Source organism: Schistocerca cancellata, chromosome 1, assembly GCF_023864275.1.
Source record: "Schistocerca cancellata isolate TAMUIC-IGC-003103 chromosome 1, iqSchCanc2.1, whole genome shotgun sequence".
NCBI classification, from domain to species: Eukaryota; Metazoa; Arthropoda; class Insecta; order Orthoptera; family Acrididae; genus Schistocerca; species Schistocerca cancellata.
Window position 1 is genome coordinate 482,489,713 of NC_064626.1, and position 17,685 is coordinate 482,507,397.

Consider the following 17,685-nt stretch of genomic DNA (forward strand, 5'->3'; position numbering starts at 1 on the left):
ACGACGAACGTCCCTAAAACTGTTTACTGAAAACAGCGTTGTCGAAGCCCCGTCGTGAAGTGGTTGGGCAAGTGAAAAATGAAGTAGAAAAGACGTGTGGTAGAATGGCGCTGTAATGAGAGAGGAAAGCCCAGTTGCACGCAGCGGCAAGGCGAGGGCGTGGGCTGTCCGCCGGCGGTCGTCCTCGCTCTGGACAAGACAGGAGCGTGAGGCCTCGCCCGGGGCGCGCTGCAAGGACGCCGGTCCTCTCTACTCACACCGCACCAGCAACACCTATTTCCTTTCCTTCTTTGTTCCTACGCTTGGCAGATGTAGGCAGAATGTGGAATTAAGACTGAATAAAACAAATCAGATTTTAGTTTAATGGAGAGAAACGTGGCCAGTGAGATGCAAGATCGGTAACTTGTATTTACTCGTTTACAGTTGAGAACCATGTTTGGTTGATTTTATGTTATAAAAAAAGGAAAAGGAAGATTGTGTTTAACATCCCGTCGACAAAGAGATCGTTAGAGTCGGACCACAAACTCGAAATGTTTCAAGGATGGGGAAGGACATCGGCAGTGCCATTTCACAGGCATACTATGCTTACTTTCATTCCCTAATGTCATATGGGATTATTTTTTGGGGTAATTCATCAAGCCAAGCTAAAGTTTTCCGGGCACAAAAACGTGCAGTAAGAGTTATATCTGGTGTGAACTCAAGAACATCCTGCAGAAGCCTGTTTAGGGAACTAGGGATACTAACTACTGCTTCCCAATATATTTTTTCCTTAATGAAATTTGTCATTAAAATATATCACTTTTTAAAACCAGCAGCTCAATTCATGGAATCAATACTAGAAATAAGAATAATCTTCACACGGATTTAAAATCAGTCTTGTACAAAAAGGTATGCATTATTCAGGAACACACATTTTCAATAACTTCCCAGCAGCCATAAAAAGCTTAACAACCAATGAAATTCACTTTAAGAGAAGCCTAAAGGATTCTTTTATATAGTGTTCATTAAAAAATGACGATCATTCCACTTGGGACCTGTGGAATGGTACATTAGCTTATTTGTTTTAGTTGTAAATATTTGTCATGTATTGTTGTTTTTCTGACATATTCCACATCCTGGAGGACCTCCTCATTACGGATCAATTGGAATGAAAGTAAATCTAATCTAATGTAACCTAATCTAAACAGGAACCATAGCGGCGTTTGGCTAGGGAATCATGGAAAACCTAATTCTGGATGGCTGGACACGTATTTGAACCATTGTCCACCAGAATGTGAGTCGACTGTGCTAACCACTGCACCACCTCATATTATAATTTACGTCCTTTGAATATACAACGCGTCCCAAAAAAAGAAAAACACCTGCAACTTTTAGGGGTAGGTTCCTTATACAGAAAAAATCAAAAAATGTCGGTAAACATGGGCTCTAAAGTACATACCTTAACAGATATGAGCACTTGCCCATCTTCGATACTACAAAACAAATCTCTTCTACTGGAAGGTCTTTGCTTTTGATATTTTGGGAGTTGGAAATACTAATCAAAACAACAAAAAAAGTCAAGTAAACATGGGGTATAAAATGCATGCTTGAAGAGCTATGAGCCTTTGTTCATTTTGGCTAGTGCGAAACACATGCCTTCTACTGTAAAAGTGATCATAGCTCTTATGGTATGCATTTTAGACCACATGTTTACTAGACTTCTTTTATTGTTTTTATCCCTGCCACCTCCGCCCAATATATGAAAAGCAAAGATCTTGCAGTAGAAGAGATGTGTTTCATAGTATCGAAAATAAGCAACAGCTCATATCTGTTACGATATGTGCTTTAGGGCCCTTCTTTACTAGACATTTTTTTCTTGTTTCGGTGTAAGGACCCTAATCCTGAAGTTTGTCTCTTTTTAGGGGGCGAAGGGACTCCCTACACATTGTTTTAAAGCATCCATACACTGAGAACTGCTCCAAAACGCTTCGTTTCTAATACAATATGTTGTACTGGAATGATGGAAAGCGTCGTACTGGAGGTAAAAGAATTTTCGTATTTGTTTGTTTCCGTCTGTGGAAGTAATGCATCGTTCTTCCCTGGATTTATTATGATGAAGTGTCCATTAATAACATATCGGCAGCTCAGGCCTTCAGGTTGTGGTAACATCAAAGACTTAGTGGCTCGTTACGTTGGTTCCCCGTGGTGTACCGGGCAGATGTGCACGGTTCTCACGACAAATAAAATTGGTCCACATTTTGCAATCTCCAAATATTTTTTTGACCTTGGCATTCTCTGAAAGATTCTGGAAATTTGTTAAAAATTTAATAGAAACGTGCTTCGTACTACTCGATATTAATTTCTCCCAGGAGTGAGTGTGTCCGATTTTGTGAAGATGACATGGAATATGGACCAACGAATTACTAGACTGCTTTCTACGTTACTGCCTGTTTTGATCGCTATACAGAATTTTTTTGTTCATCTAAGAAACTTTCTACATTGTGGGATGTATAATGCCACATGTCCGCGAAATTTACCAGTAATATTGCAGTAAAACGATTCTTTGGTTTCACGTAGTAGAGAGCTCGCACAACTTACAGTAGAATATTTTGCATTATATTATTAAAGGTCTTGTGTTTTATACATTCTAAAATTTCTGCTACTGAACAGAAGCACCGATCTACGGTAATAACTTACAGTTTTACCAACGAATGGGAACAATAAAATAATGTTCATCTTTTGTGTAAGACTATTGTAAATTTGTATATATGACGGAAGTTTTAAAAGCTTATCACCTTGCTAACTGGTTATGGAAGCATCTGTTTTGTATGGTATGTTATTCATGCTTATTATAGTTTTAATTTATGTGTAATACAGACATGGCTAGTATATGGACAAAGCATGGAATGTGCATATCAATAGAGCTATTTTACACACGCACATTTTCGTAAACGTACTGTCTGTTTTGCGAGCCAGATAAAGCGGACAATTGTTGCTGAAGAGAACGATGGTCCCTAGTCATGATAAGTAGCACGTTCAGTATGATGCACCAGCTCCTTTCTAAGCTTGTACCAGTCACGATGGAAACTACGTCTGCCGTACTTCAAGCTGACAGACACTTCCTTGCGAGGACGACTTTAGTGTCAGATTTGGCGCAGGAAACCAGATGGAAGAAGACCGGTATCGGCAGGAAGTTTGCCGCGTGCCGGAGTTCTCACCGAAACGATTTGCGGCGGGCGGGAAGCTGTAGTGATTGAGGGAATAGCTCGATTCCCAAATATGGCGCTTGCTGTGGCTTTTAAACCAGAAGCTCGTCCTCCTGGCCAGACGAGGAAGATGGCAAGCGTCCTCGGCTGCATACAGAGTGGCTCGCTCCCAGCTGCGGACGGGTTTTACTACCTGCCAGACTCCGAGACTTGTTATCACGCTCCTTTAAAAATAATTACCTGCAGCCATTGAGCGACATACTGTCAGTCCAAAATGTTATCGAATTTTAACGTATACTACACAATTCACTCTTTCCAGTAGTTCTAAACCACAGCCCGTCAGAATCACTTTCTCACTTTCTGTCTGCCACCATGGAAAAGTCAATCGTGTAAGTGAAACGTATAGCAAACTCAATCAGCGCAGATAAAAGGCATCTCTCTAATATATATATATATATATATATATATATATATATATATATGTATATATATATATATATATACATATATATATATATTCTGTTAGAGTATCCCATTTTCTAGTGGAAGGCAACGTCTTTTGGACCCACGGGAATCGAACCTTGATCAAATGGACTACAGCTATTACAGCTCAGTTACAGAGCCTAGCTGGAACGACAGTTGACATGTTAAAAAATGATGTATCAATATGCTTTTTATCTCGATGAAAGGAACTGCAGCCTTCTACATTCTCTAACCATGTCTTCTCTTAACGTCTCAGGTGGCATTCCTTTCACGTGATCATGAAGTCTCAGTGCCTGCTAGTAGTGATAAAATTCATTCAGCCTTCAGTAAATCTCTTACATTTGTTTATAAGGTCAACAGAATGAGTTTCAAAAGGAGATTGTGATGTGTTGTATTCAGAAAACCATGTAGATGGAAGATTCCAGTAATGGTTCTTCCAGTTAAAACGATCATTTACCCGTAAGGCAAACGCTCCAAATGAAGTTAGATTTTTGCCAAAGATAGGGAACTTATCCCTTTATTTTTCTGCTCTTGATTGTATACGATATGGTGCTTCATGTGCTTGTTTCACCATTACTTTTACATGTACCTGTTATGTCGACAGAAGTAATGCTCGATGTACTGATCAGAATGAGGAAAGGAACTGGCCTCATCTGCAATGCCTTTCTTGTCTCTCATGATACTTGAGCGGTGTGTGTGTGTGTGAAACCTTATGGGACTTAACTGCTAAGGTCATCAGTCCCTAAGCTTACACACTACTTAAATTATCCTAAGTACAAATACACACACACCCATGCCCGAGGGAGGACTCGAACCTCCGCCGGGACCAGCCGCACAGTCCATGACTGCAGCGCCTTAGACTAGATACTTCAGTGGTTTCCAGAAACAAACGATCCAACTTTTTTTTAATGCTGGCATCTGATTCCTGTCTGCTTCTAACCTGGAAAATTTCTATATCGTTTTAAATTGTTGAGTCGACCTAACTAGTTAACGGATGATGAAACAAGTGTGAGGGCAGTTCAGAAGCGTTATCACCCTATGTGCCAGATATGTTTCATCTCTCCTACTAACATCGATAAAGTCGTTAAATACACCTAATCTGGTCAAGGTCGAAGGGACATTTTTCTCAATATGGTATTCATCCCAAAAGCTTCACCCTTTTTACTTTCTTACTTGCTTCCACGTTGTCCCATCTGTACTACCAGCACTACTTGATTAGTAAACCTCTTTTGAATTCTTAATGTTCTGAAGGATGTCGTTATACTCCTAATCTGGGAAAATAGCCTTTGACTGATGCTGCAATTACTAGTACGCGTAACCCCAGTAACATGGTTGTGGTGTCACCGCCAGACACCACACTTGCTAGGTGGTAGCCTTTAAATCGGCTGCGGTTCGTTAGTATACGTCGGACCCGCGTGTCGTCACTATCAGTGATTGCAGACCGACCGCCGCCACACGGCAGGTCTAGAGAGACTTCCTAGCACTCGCCCCAGTTGTACAACCGACTTTGCTAGCGATGGTTCACTGACAAAATACGCTCTCATTTGCCGAGACGATAGTTAGCATAGCATTTGCCGAGACGATAGTTTTATAGCCTTCAGCTGCGTCATTTGCTACGACCTAGCAAGGCGCCATTACCAGTTACTATTGAGATTATGAATAGTGTACCGTCAAGAGCGATGTTCACCATTTATGGATTAAAGTTAAGTATTCCACCAGCTACGTCCGTTTTTTCTAAAGTCTAATTTCCTTGTCCTGTTCCAGACCTCACGCCAGCCTGCGTGACCTAAAACGCGTGCCTTTCGGCTTCCTCTAGTAAACCGGTGTTGGCTCTCCTGCCAACCCACAACAATGGTCATTTCAATAAGTGGATTAAAAATTGATGGCTTTACATTATAAAATTTAGCACAAGACTTTTTATGGGTCTCATCCATCTGCAACTCCATTACGCAAATACAATGTCAACTAGACGAAATCAAGTACTTCAATACTGTTAAAATTTTTCTTTATTTCAACACTAAAATCTCCTTTAAGGAAACGCTAACAGTTCCCCATTGCAGTTCTGATGGATTCACGTGACTATTGATCGAATTTAAAAATTGAAACTGCTGTTATAATCCACTCATTTGGAGGCATGATCTTATGTTAAAAGTTTAACACAATAAAACAACTATTACAGTTAGAAAATGTGTGTTTTTCTTGAGCCGGCCGCTGTGACCGAGCGGTTCCTAGGCGTTTCAGTCCGGAACCGTGCTGCTACTACAGTTGCAGGTTCGAATCGTGCGTCGGGCATGGATGTATGTGATGTCCTTATGTTAGTTAGGTTTAAGTGTTTCTAAGTCTGGGGGACTGATGATCTCAGATGTTAAGTCCCATAGTGCTTAGAGCCATTTGAACCATTTGTTTCTCTCGAGGCAGTGTGACTGAGGGCGCGCAAATTACTCACTTTTTCATCCAGCATATGCGAATGAGAGCATTTCCCGACTTCCAAGAACCTTCCCACATAATTATAAACCTTTATGAAACCTTTTTCTCGCTACACTCACACAAAACCATTAAAGGAACCGCTTACTAGATTTTCGCTGTTCATGCGGTCAAACTTCAGCGTGAGGCAAGTCTTCTTAATTTATTGCTTTTTTACTAGTGATTGTATGTGTAACACGCTTTACAGACAGTATCTACATATATCACTGAATGTACTTGCAAAATTATATCATTGTATGACTCATAGTTCATAGAATACGACTCCATAAACATGAGTATGCGTTAAAACCTAGTTAACTTTTGTCTAAAATAGCTCGCAGTAAAACTTCAACATTATGTTTTATTTTATTACTTCTTTCCTACTGACTCTATTCGCAACATACTTTGCAGGCATTAGCTACATATGCCACTTATTTTTTCTGCAAAATTGTATCGTTGTATGGCACATGTTTCAGGAGATATGACGTCATAAGCATTGAGGTGCGTGAAAACCGACGTTTGCTTAAAACGGCAACTTACCGTGACTGTATTCATGCAGCGTTTCACAATGAAACCACTGAGAGACTTCCAACAAAGTTTAACCATAATTTCAACCTTTTCCCACATTTATTCACGCTTACATGCTGGACGTCAAATATTTGACGCATTAACTCACTTGTAAAGTAATCAGAAGTTTGAAGTTGTTTTATACACGATACTTCGATTCTTTAAAGAATCGGGGGTTTACTGGTTTTTATCCAAAAGAGCAGGATACGAAGCCGTTCAGGCGGCCTCCTGAATTTGACGTCATGCCTATATTCATGCGATCCACGTTTGGTAGGACCGTTCGTGGCTCACATTAGCACGAGGTTCGGCAAAGCCACGTGCTGTAAATAATTCCTCGGGTAGTGCGTTTCAACACTAACAACAATGTATTAACTAGTCTGGCACGCACCGACCATAATATCATCATAGCGGTATAACTTCGTGGTAGAGCATCGCGGACGCGTTTGAATCGAATAAATGCTTGTTGGGCAACAGCAATAACTGGAGCAGATCTGTCCGCCAGTGGCTAGCGAAGGCTGGTCACGGCTTTCGCTGCCGCCACAGCTCGCAAGGCCTGCATTAAACTGCTCACGACTGCTCAACCAGACGTACTGAGTACGATACCCGTGGCGTGGCGTAAGCACGAGTCTGCGGCCGAGTCGCCGGCTGCGTGGCTACCGTCGCGGCCCTCCAATTACATATTTCCACCGCCCTTGTCCTCCATACCGCGCTTCAAAAACGCGCGCAATCATGACCTGCTCTTTGAAAACTGCGGTGATCTACTTTCTCACGAGAACTCAGACAAATGTGCTTTCGCACCAGAGGTTCACGTAACGAAATAACACGATATCACACTCTCTAAGATACAGAGAAAACAATTTTAACTTTGGAGAACTCGAAACTGGGACAGTATTGGAGAAAACCCTTTCTAATCGATCTTTCTGTACCTACTACTTGGAGTGAGGAATATTCATGATATATACTAATATGGTATCTGTTCTTTCGGACATGTCCAAAAGAACAGATACCATCTTAGTATATATATATATATATATATATATATATATATATATATATATATATATATATATATATATATATATATATTGGATAGAGCGTCTGCCATGTAAGCAGGAGATCCCGGGTTCGAGACACGGTCGGGGCACACATTTTCATCTGTCCCCGTTGACGTATGTCAACGCCTGTAAGTAGCTAATGGTGTTCATTTCATTGAATATTCATGAGTTAAGTAGCCCGAAAACAAAACATTGTCCAAAAGCCACTTTTAGAATCGCCGAGCGAGGTAGCGCAGTGGTTAGCACACTGGACGACGGTTCAATCCCGCGTTCGGCTTTACTGATTTAGGTTTTCCGTGATTTTCCTAAATCGCTTCAGGCAAATGCCGGGCCGGACGGAGTGGCCGAGCGGTTAAAGGCGCTACTGTCTGGAACCGCACGACCGCTATGGTCGCAGGTTCGAATCCTGCCTCGGGCATGGATGTGTGTGATGTCCTTAGGTTAGTTAGGTTTAAGTAGTTCTAAGTTCTAGGGGACTTATGACCACAGCAGTTGAATCCTATAGTGCTCAGAGCCATTTGAACCATTTTGCAAATGCCGGGATGGTTCCTTTGAAAGGGCACGACCGACTTCCTTAGCCGTCCTTCCCTAATCCGCTGAGACCGATGACCTCGCTGTTTGGTCTCCTCCCCCAAAAGAACCCAACCCAACAACCCAACCACTTTTAGATAATATCTCTATTAAACGTTTGAGGCTTAGCTCTGACAAATGTTGTGAAATGCCTGTACGTGTAAACCCGTAATCCAAGCAACGAGGTCCATTTGAGTAACAGATGAGAATGTGTATAGTTTTAACATGGTAGTACACCAGCAGTAGCAACACGACTAACGTGACCAGCATATAGCAACCTAGTCCTATTCGAGACCTCACGCCAGCCTACGTGAGCTAAAACGCGTGCCTTTCGGCTTCCTCTAGTAAACCGGTGTTGGCTCTCCTGCCAACCCACAACAATGGTCATTTCAATAAGTGGATTAGAAAATGATGCTCTTAACTCTGCGTTGTATTTTAACAGTTGTCAATCCTTGCACAGTGTACCGGATCTATAAGGAACGATATCCTATCCACAGAATACAAGATCACCCTTTGACAGAACTCATCATTTGACTGAAATATTAATAAGAAGAAAGCACAGATGTTTTCATTTTTGTTGCCGGTCCAGAATAAACTGAATCAGGATAACCCTGTAAAATAAATCATCTCTGAATTTTTTTAATCATATTTCGTTGAAGACGAGCTCTGCGTTTGCATTAGACAGTATGCCTGCTGTGTGTAAACTAACAGGGGCGTTCAATAAGCAATGCAACACTTTTTTTCCTGAAAGCAGGTTGATTTTAATCAGGTTTCCAACACGTTTTATTATTCCCCTGTTTTCTGTCTACAGAAACCTATTTTTCATCATAGTTTCCGTTCAATGCGACGGCCTCACACCACCTTACTGGAAGGGACTGTATGGCTGTGTGGTACCACACTACTGGTGGACGTCGAATACAACAACTTCCTACATCAACAACCTACTCATCATCCACGTACTGCTTCCCGCGGAGTACATGCTTCAATGAGCCGAACCGATGGTTTTTCTTTGCTGTTTATGGTCTTCCGTTACGCGGCGAGGAACCCAACGGCAAACACATCTGAGCGCCCCATGAACGTGTCAGCACTACCAAGAGATGTCCCGTCCGCCGCTCGTGGTCTCGCGGTAGCGTTCTCGCTTCCCGAGCACGGGGTCCCGGGTTCGATTCCCGGCGGGGTCAGGGATTTTCACCTGCCTCGAGATGACTGGGTGTTTGTCTTGTCCTCATCATTTTTATCATCATCCAGGAAAGTGGCGAAATTGGACTGAGCAAAGACTGGGTAATTGTACGGGCGCTGATAACCACGCAGTTGAGCGCCCCACAAACCAAACATCATCATCATCATCATCAAGAGATGGCCAGCTGTGCGCTGTGGTGAAATGTGAAACAAATGACATTTTGAAATGGTGAGCGTGAAATAATAGCACAGACAAAACATTTATAAAGCATTAACGACTATTATAGCAAAATAGAAATTGTAATATTTCGTATGTTTTCCGCCTTCCATCGTCCGTGCACATATTATCGTAAGTTTTTATTAAAATATTAAATAGTAATTCAGTGAGTAGTCTCGATCAGAGATTACGTTAACTCACAGACAAGGATCAAATGTATATCTCTGCCGAGCTTTCCATGTTTTCCCGTCAGTAGAGAAATACGATGTGTATCCATTTTTTAGAGTTTGATTTCTTCGTTAGAAAGAAGCGCACGCAAACGGTCTATAATCGTCATTGTATCGATCTGCAGAATTAATATGATTTATTCGAAATTTATTAAGCCATTACATAAATTGTGGGAAAGTCTGGAGTTGTGAAACGTTAAAGATGCTATTTAATAATCAGACATCGGATACTTAAACGTTGTCGTGTGAATCTGGGACACAATAAAATGAAGAAGGTATGTAAAACGTTTCTATTATTATTTTAGAAATTGTATTAATCCCAATTTAAGTTGTAGTACCAGATCTTGTCTCTATTTCGCGATTAAAATTATTTTTATAAGACTTGCCCACGTTAACTGCCCGTCTGGGGGTGCACGGATCGTAAATTATAGAATTTCGTGATAATGGTGTGGATCTCATGAAACTTTACATTTAAAGGGCCTTCAGTGCGGTCATTAGAGGCAGTTTTGATATCAAATTCACACTCAGTCTCCCTTTTCACTATTCAACGTAAATAACGATACCACATCACGTTTCCGATGTAAAGAGCATTTACCCGCACTATGGTTGGATTTTAATTTAATTTAATGGATCTCTTTGCAGCACATACAGCTGCGCGCATAGCTTAACGTCAGCACACCAGCTTGTGAGGCCAAGAGTTGGCCATAACTGGACCGAATCCGATTGTCGGATTAACGATCGGTGCTTTGGTACACTGACTAGCATGGCTGTAGTGTTCAGCTGGTTTTCCACGCTCGTTTAGGTAACTGCTGTGTTGATCCCCGACCTCCATCTCAGAAAATATGATACGTTAACAATCAACAAATACTTCCGACTTCAGTTCCTTAGATTAACTGACGGCCACAGAAATGGCATCACTCCACGAAGTTAAAATACTGTATAATAAATCTGTTGAATCATGAAAACAGTAGACCCCTTACGACAGGCTAACACTACGAAAGAAAAATTTTACAACAAATAATGCATCTACACACAGAATCATGGTCTCCGATGTGCTCTCACTGACGTATCCGAATTCTAGATTTCCTATAGTCACCTGATTCGTAGCCAGTTAGACACTGATGTATATGAGGCAGAATACGAAGAATCTGCTTGTTCCACAGTCTCGCAAGTAATTCAAAACAACTAAGGTCAGTTTGGCATAGAATGATAAATAGCTACTTGATCCCGCATTGATTGTGTCCCACAGTATCAAAAAATGTTTCGAAGCTTAAGATGGTTTGACGTGTAGGCCTACTTATGCATCAGTCCTGGGTGGTTTAGGATCGTGGGATGGAAGTTCTGAACTCACTCCTTTTCTAGACCTATAAAAACATATTATCGGAGTTGGGTGTTAATTCGTTCTTGACGCAGCAGTCAGCATGTACTTAACGCTTGGGATTCAAGTTTCACTAAAGAGATCACATTAAACACGTCTGAACGGAGTCCGTGTTGTTACGTCATGTGTTACGACACTTGGCGTTCTTTCATCGCGTCCAAGTAGGAACACGGGTGGACGTGCTGACGGGCTCGTTTACGACCAGGGGGCCTTGCCCCAAATTGGCAACAGCTTTCCGCCCGGGCGATAGCATCGCAGATTCCGCTTACTATCGCTGTAAGCAGACCCATTACTCGCCGTTCAGCGTAGCTCTTAGCGAACGGTCGTTAGGAAATACGAGCGCGGAATTCCTCTCCGATCCGCAGTGACGAAATACACCTGTGTTACTAAAGTCGGCGACCTTCGCAGTTTATTACTAACAAGGACACCACCTGCTGCGACGGAATGCTACTAAATGTCTCGGAGAAGAAAGACAAACTTCAGAGACGACGGTCACGTTTAATTGACGTAGCAGACAATTTGGTAAACACAATACAAATTTAATCGATGAGATTTCTGTGCCGGATGAACTTTACTTCGTGAACTGGTGTTTCTGCTTATACGAAATGTTCCATTCTTGCGTGATCTTGTGTATACTCCTCTCGATGAGTGTGGCGCCATAAATGTTTCTAAATTCGTTTTGTGAATGGAAACTTGGGATAGAAAGTAACAGTGAAGTAGCAAATTCCGTGAAAAGCAGGGCGTGTGCTTACAATTCACGACACATATCAACGAAGCACAACAAGGAAAAAAAAATCGATGTACTGTTAAGACATAAAATGCATAATAGCAGGTCGCTACACAAACCAACCTTTAATTTAATAAAGGTAGATAAAAAAAACTAAATTCCTGTGAAGCTGACACATACGACTATATGTCGATACAAATGGCGGTAAATAACAACAAACAGGACAACGTTGTGCTTTGCAGTAGATGGAGTTTTTATAATAAATGAAACAAGTTAACTTTAATTCATGGAATACTTAGTTTTGCCTTTTAATGTAGAAGATTTTAAAGTACATAATACCGTAAACACTGAAGCATCTTGTTTATATTTAGTGTACAGCTTAGGGCGCTGGATAGAAGAACAAAATGTTAGTCGTAGAGATTTAGTGAGGCTGGCTTTTTTATGATGCGACAGGTAGATATGGAATAGTATAGATTAATTCTGGAAACATAATGAATAAACGGCGAAGCCGTTCCACATGTAAACAACTACGACATATTTTTGGAACAGCCTCTCGAGAAAACTTTTACGACCAATATGCATCTTAGATAAACTGGAATGTGTTTATTGATGCCTCTGGTCCTTCCGCCATACACTGAATGAAGGCAGCCGCCATCAAATGAAAGGGTACCAGCAGCGATGAATAAAGGGACACGCATTGTGTGCAAAGTAGCTGCTGTGACGCTCACGTAACGGCCTGATTGCCGAGGCACCAGATTTTAGAGCATTAGCTGGTGATGTGGGAAAGTTGTGTTCCTGATCCGTTGGAGCTTCGAAAAGATCAAGGAACATTCAGGTTCATCACATAACTTGTGTTATGTTTTTGCTAGTGACTACGTTTCTAGTACGCTTGACGATAGCTAGTAAAGAAAAATCAGTGAGCTGAATATGTGGCTGTAACCACGTCGTGATATGACCAACATGAAAAAGAAAAGACTAAACAGGGCAACATTACTTAAACTAGGAAGAAATTATGACTTCCTTATGTGTGAAGATGTTGCATTCTCTCAAGAATGATTAATGGAAAACTTACGTCCTGACGACAGTGTCATTAGAGACTGTGGGTTGTGGAAGAATGGTAAAGACATATTACCGCTTCCTTTTCAGATGATCCATCCCCATAATTGACATAAACGAATTAGAGGAATGAAGGAAAACCTACCTTCCAAATGCGAATTGTGTCTTAATGACTGCGCAACTTCGCTCAGACAGAGAAACGAAACCGATCCTTGTCATTAACGACCCTAATTTCATTCAACTGGCACTTTGTGAAAAGATATTTCATACCGACATAACGGAATTAAAAAGTTGATAACGTTTTCAAAAGAGAACAGACAGGACATTAAACTAATTAGAAATGTTCACAACAAACAAGAGAAACTTTATATTGAACTTCCTTATAGTCGTTCCGTTTTAACCAAAGAGGTAAACTGTCACCAAGAACTGTCAGCAAGAAGTAACATGCTTGTCATTTTGCACGATAAGATTGGAGCTACAAGGAATACAGAATCTAATTAATGAATGCCGTTAAGATCTTTTGAGCGAACAACAGTTTGGAGTGTCATTCTACAAAAGCTACACTTTAAAGCTGTTTGATGTGATTATTTCTTCTGTTGATAGTAACAAGACAATACAATGGTTTCCCCAGCCTATCCCTGTTTCTTTCTTACATATCACGGTCTTTCGTAACGTCCCGTTCGACAAGCTCTACGAACATCCAAAGGGTGAGCATACAGAGTGAAATCTCCTTAAGAACTCGCTGACTAGGAAAGGGAAGTGGGATGTAAGAAGTATCATCGTTAACGCCACAACGAGGCAGTACCGCAACCAGAAGATGTCTAACATGTTACGTGATAAAAATAAAATGCTCTCCGTTTCCTCAACTTCATCTTTAGGAATGATGTCTTCCCTTGTACCAGCAGAAACACAAATACACTCGAACCTAGACTGTACACATACTAGCGTATGCTATCAGAAAACCAATATAGTTATCACAAGAGCGTTTTTCTATTACGATTATTAGACTGTATCATGTTGATAAGCGTAAAGTTAGCAGACTATGCTTACTCTCAAGAAATACATCTGGTCTAATCATTTCTTATCAGGGTAGAAGTGAAACAGTTACTTCACGACGACTGTTAGATCAAGGACTGTTAACGAGACAACAAAATAATGACATTGTATATTAGCTAAAAGCACCTGCTTAATCAAATTTCGAGAATCAATGATTTAGATGCGATTCATAGATAATTTAGTAACTCACAATATAAATTAACGGGACTAGATTAACGGGACTCGCCACAAACTTTTATTTCTATAAGTTTGTTCAGTGCCAGATTCCACAACCCAATTCAAAACTATGAAACGTAAGTAAAAGAAGAAATATAGAAGTCGATAAAAGAACTATATGATTCGTCTCGGTTTTACCTGACAACAGTGTCGTATAACTTAAGTATATTTAGGTGCATAAACAACACTTTTGCTGTAACACCACAACAAAAAGTTGAATGGTTTAAGGATGATAAACTTGATAGTCAAGGTAATAACATATTTTGATTCTACTTAGAATAATTTTTGTTGGAATGCATAATTATTCTGTATTTGCTGTCTTCCACTGATATACGTTAGCTACTTGACACAGTCACATCGATTAAATATCTAGGCGTAACGTTACAAAGCGATATGAACTGAAATGAGAACGGCGGGTTGGTAGTAGGGAAGGCGAATACTCGACTTTGTTTTATTGGGAGAGTTTTGGGAAAGCTTCTGCAAAGTTTGGAAGGTAGGAGACGAGGTACTAGCAGAAGTACCGCTGTGAGGACGGGGCGTGAGTCGTGCTTGGGTAGCTCAGTTGGTAGAGCAATTGCCCTCGAAAGGCAAAGGTCCCGAGTTCGAGTCTCGGTCCGGCACACAGTTTTAATCTTCCAGGAAGTTTCATATCAGCGCACACTCCGCTGTAGAGTGAAAATTTCATTCTACGTGTGTTATTATTGTGCATTCTTTACTGGAATTTTTTTCTTTTTTTAGTCGATACTACCTCCTTCCAAAACACGGAAAGCAAAGCTTACGGTAGAAGAGACTTTTTTCACAGTATTGAAGATGAAGAGGTGCTCATAGCTCCAGGCGTATGCATTTTAGACCCATTGTTTAATTTTTTTTCGCTTTGGTCCATGCAGCCGCCTCCCAAAATATGGAAAACAACAAGCCCGCAGTAGAAGAGATATTTTTCAGATTATCGAAGATGAACTGTTCATAGCTCTTAAGCTATGCGTTTTAGAGCCATTGTCTCCTAGACATTTTTTCCTTGCTTTGGTCCGTACTATTTCCCCGACTATGGAAAGCAAAGCCGGCCGGAGTGGCCGTGCGGTTCTAGGCGCTACAGTCTGGAGCCGAGCGACCGCTACGGTCGCAGGTTCGAATCCTGCCTCGGGCATGGATGTGTGTGATGTCCTTAGGTTAGTTAGGTTTAATTAGTTCTAAGTTCTAGGCGACTGATGACCTCAGCAGTTAAGTCGCATAGTGCTCAGAGCCATTTGAATCATTTTTTTGGAAAGCAAAGAGCTTGCAATAGAAGAGGTCTATTTCTCAGTATCGAAGACGAAGATCGTTCTTAGCAGTTAATGTACGCGTGTTTCCTAGGATTGTTTGCCAGTGGAGTTCTAGTTCACACAGTACACAAAATTTTCCTTTTTGGTGATTCGTACTCTCTTTCCGTTCTTTTCCCTTCAAGACACTGTATAGCTATGCGGTTTTTCATGGCCGTCGTCACGTCGTCTTGGCGCTTTGTCATTTATAATAGTAATTTACTGTTGAAAATCACGCACTACAATAAACTAACGCACATGAACCTATATTAAATAATATTATTCTGTGTAAAGCCGGTAAATGCACGTAGTCCGATGATTAATCATTAGATACCAAGTGTAAGTGTTCAGTAATTCTGGAAAAAAATCTGTGTGATTAACAGACAATATAAACGAAGGTTAAGTGGCTCGAACAATCAACGGAATGGCACAACCTCCATCTTCTGACTGCCGTCAACAAGTAACCTTTCTGACTGCAGAACCGCACTGTCACTTTTATACCATACGCTCAAACTTCTGCATTGCATAACTGAATTTATGAGTCCAAGCATTCCTACTGGACGCGCGTGATGTGGTGTTCACTGTCCAAGCACGCGCGCCGTACACACTCGAGACGCCGTCCTCCGAACCTACGACGGAGGGCCGTCTCTAGCGAAGGTCAACTTCTCCTGCGGGTCGACCGTCTTTTTCACTCGACCTTGAGGTCCGGGCCTTCAAGTACGGGTACACAACTGCGTACGGCCGCTACTAGAGAAACGTCCTTTCCTCAAAATTGCGCCATCGCCAGATTCTGCCGCTGAGTCGGCTCGCGTTCTCCTGTCCACGTGGCGTCTGAGGCGGACGTATCTTTTCTGGGTCTAGAAACAAAACGCTGTAGCAGCTTTCATCGTGTGTCAGCGCAAGGAAATATTCGCTGTAGTGATTCAATTTTAGTGGTCTCAGTGTCTCAAATCTTGAAATTGGAATCCATATTGATCCAAAAAAGAAAAAAATAGAAGCGATTTTCAATGGCCCACCATAAGCTTGGCTACCCAGCGTTTATAACTGCTATTTAAATTTGTATGGAAGATTAATAACGCTACACAGTTCCTGTCTTTTTAATAATTGGTTGTCACAATGTAACTAGTAATATGGAGAAGGGCGCGCAATGGAATAGACATCGGTGGATGTGAAACGTGAACAGCTAGGATGTCGAAGACATTAAGCCGTGAAAAGTTATCCAAAGTGTACTGATTTTGAGATACTGTTTCAGTCTTTCTAAAGATTACATTGATGTTCTACATTCAGTGACAATCTGATACACATTCAGGAGATTTTAGGGGCACTTACATTCTTTCGAAAATGTAAAAATGTTAAAAGTAAAATTCTACAATATTCGTCACTCTGAAATTAAATTATCCATAAATTCGGAAAACCTAGAAAACATAGACGGAGGAAAGATGCCATGAGATAGATATGAAATTAAAACTAGGTAACGCAGACGCTATACATACATTCATAATCAGAATAAGAATCACAGTTAATTGAAGATAAAAAAAGCCGATAGGGAAACAAAAAATAAAGGGAGAATATGGAAATTCAGTGGAATGAAAAACTTAAGGATCAAAGTAACTTTCGCATGATATGTCACTACCAAGTAACATAGCTCGATGGAACTTCGACCACACATAGAAAATACTACTACCGCATAGTACGGAAGGTAACTGGAAGAAGTATGCAATGAGATGGACAGAAAGGACACTTTTATTCAAGGATAATTATTACACTGAAGTCACCTGGGATTCATTATGGTCCCCTGGACTTCACACAAGACGGGACATTGTTCTTCACCACGAACTGCAGTGCTTCCTCTGCAACGTGCTCCCATGCTGGCCACAAGTTTGGTGAGGAGTTCTCGTGACAGGGCGTTGCATTCCACCACCTTCGGTGTTGACAGCTGCTGCACGCATGTGGATATGCTGCAATACATCTCCCCAACGTATCCACCCGTGCTCGATGGGAGTTAAGTAGG

The 17,685-nt window shown here is 41.1% G+C and overlaps 1 protein-coding gene and 1 non-coding gene across 2 annotated transcripts in view; one reads left to right on the forward strand and one right to left on the reverse strand.

Annotated features, from left to right (window-relative positions):
- Nucleotides 1-17,685, reverse strand: part of LOC126177652 (chorion peroxidase-like) — a 262,598-nt gene that overhangs the window by 159,376 nt on the left and 85,537 nt on the right. The gene's annotated exons all lie outside the window — the stretch shown is intronic.
- Nucleotides 14,926-15,000, forward strand: Trnas-cga (transfer RNA serine (anticodon CGA)). Its single transcript has one exon. It is a non-coding gene; the product is annotated as a tRNA-Ser (tRNA).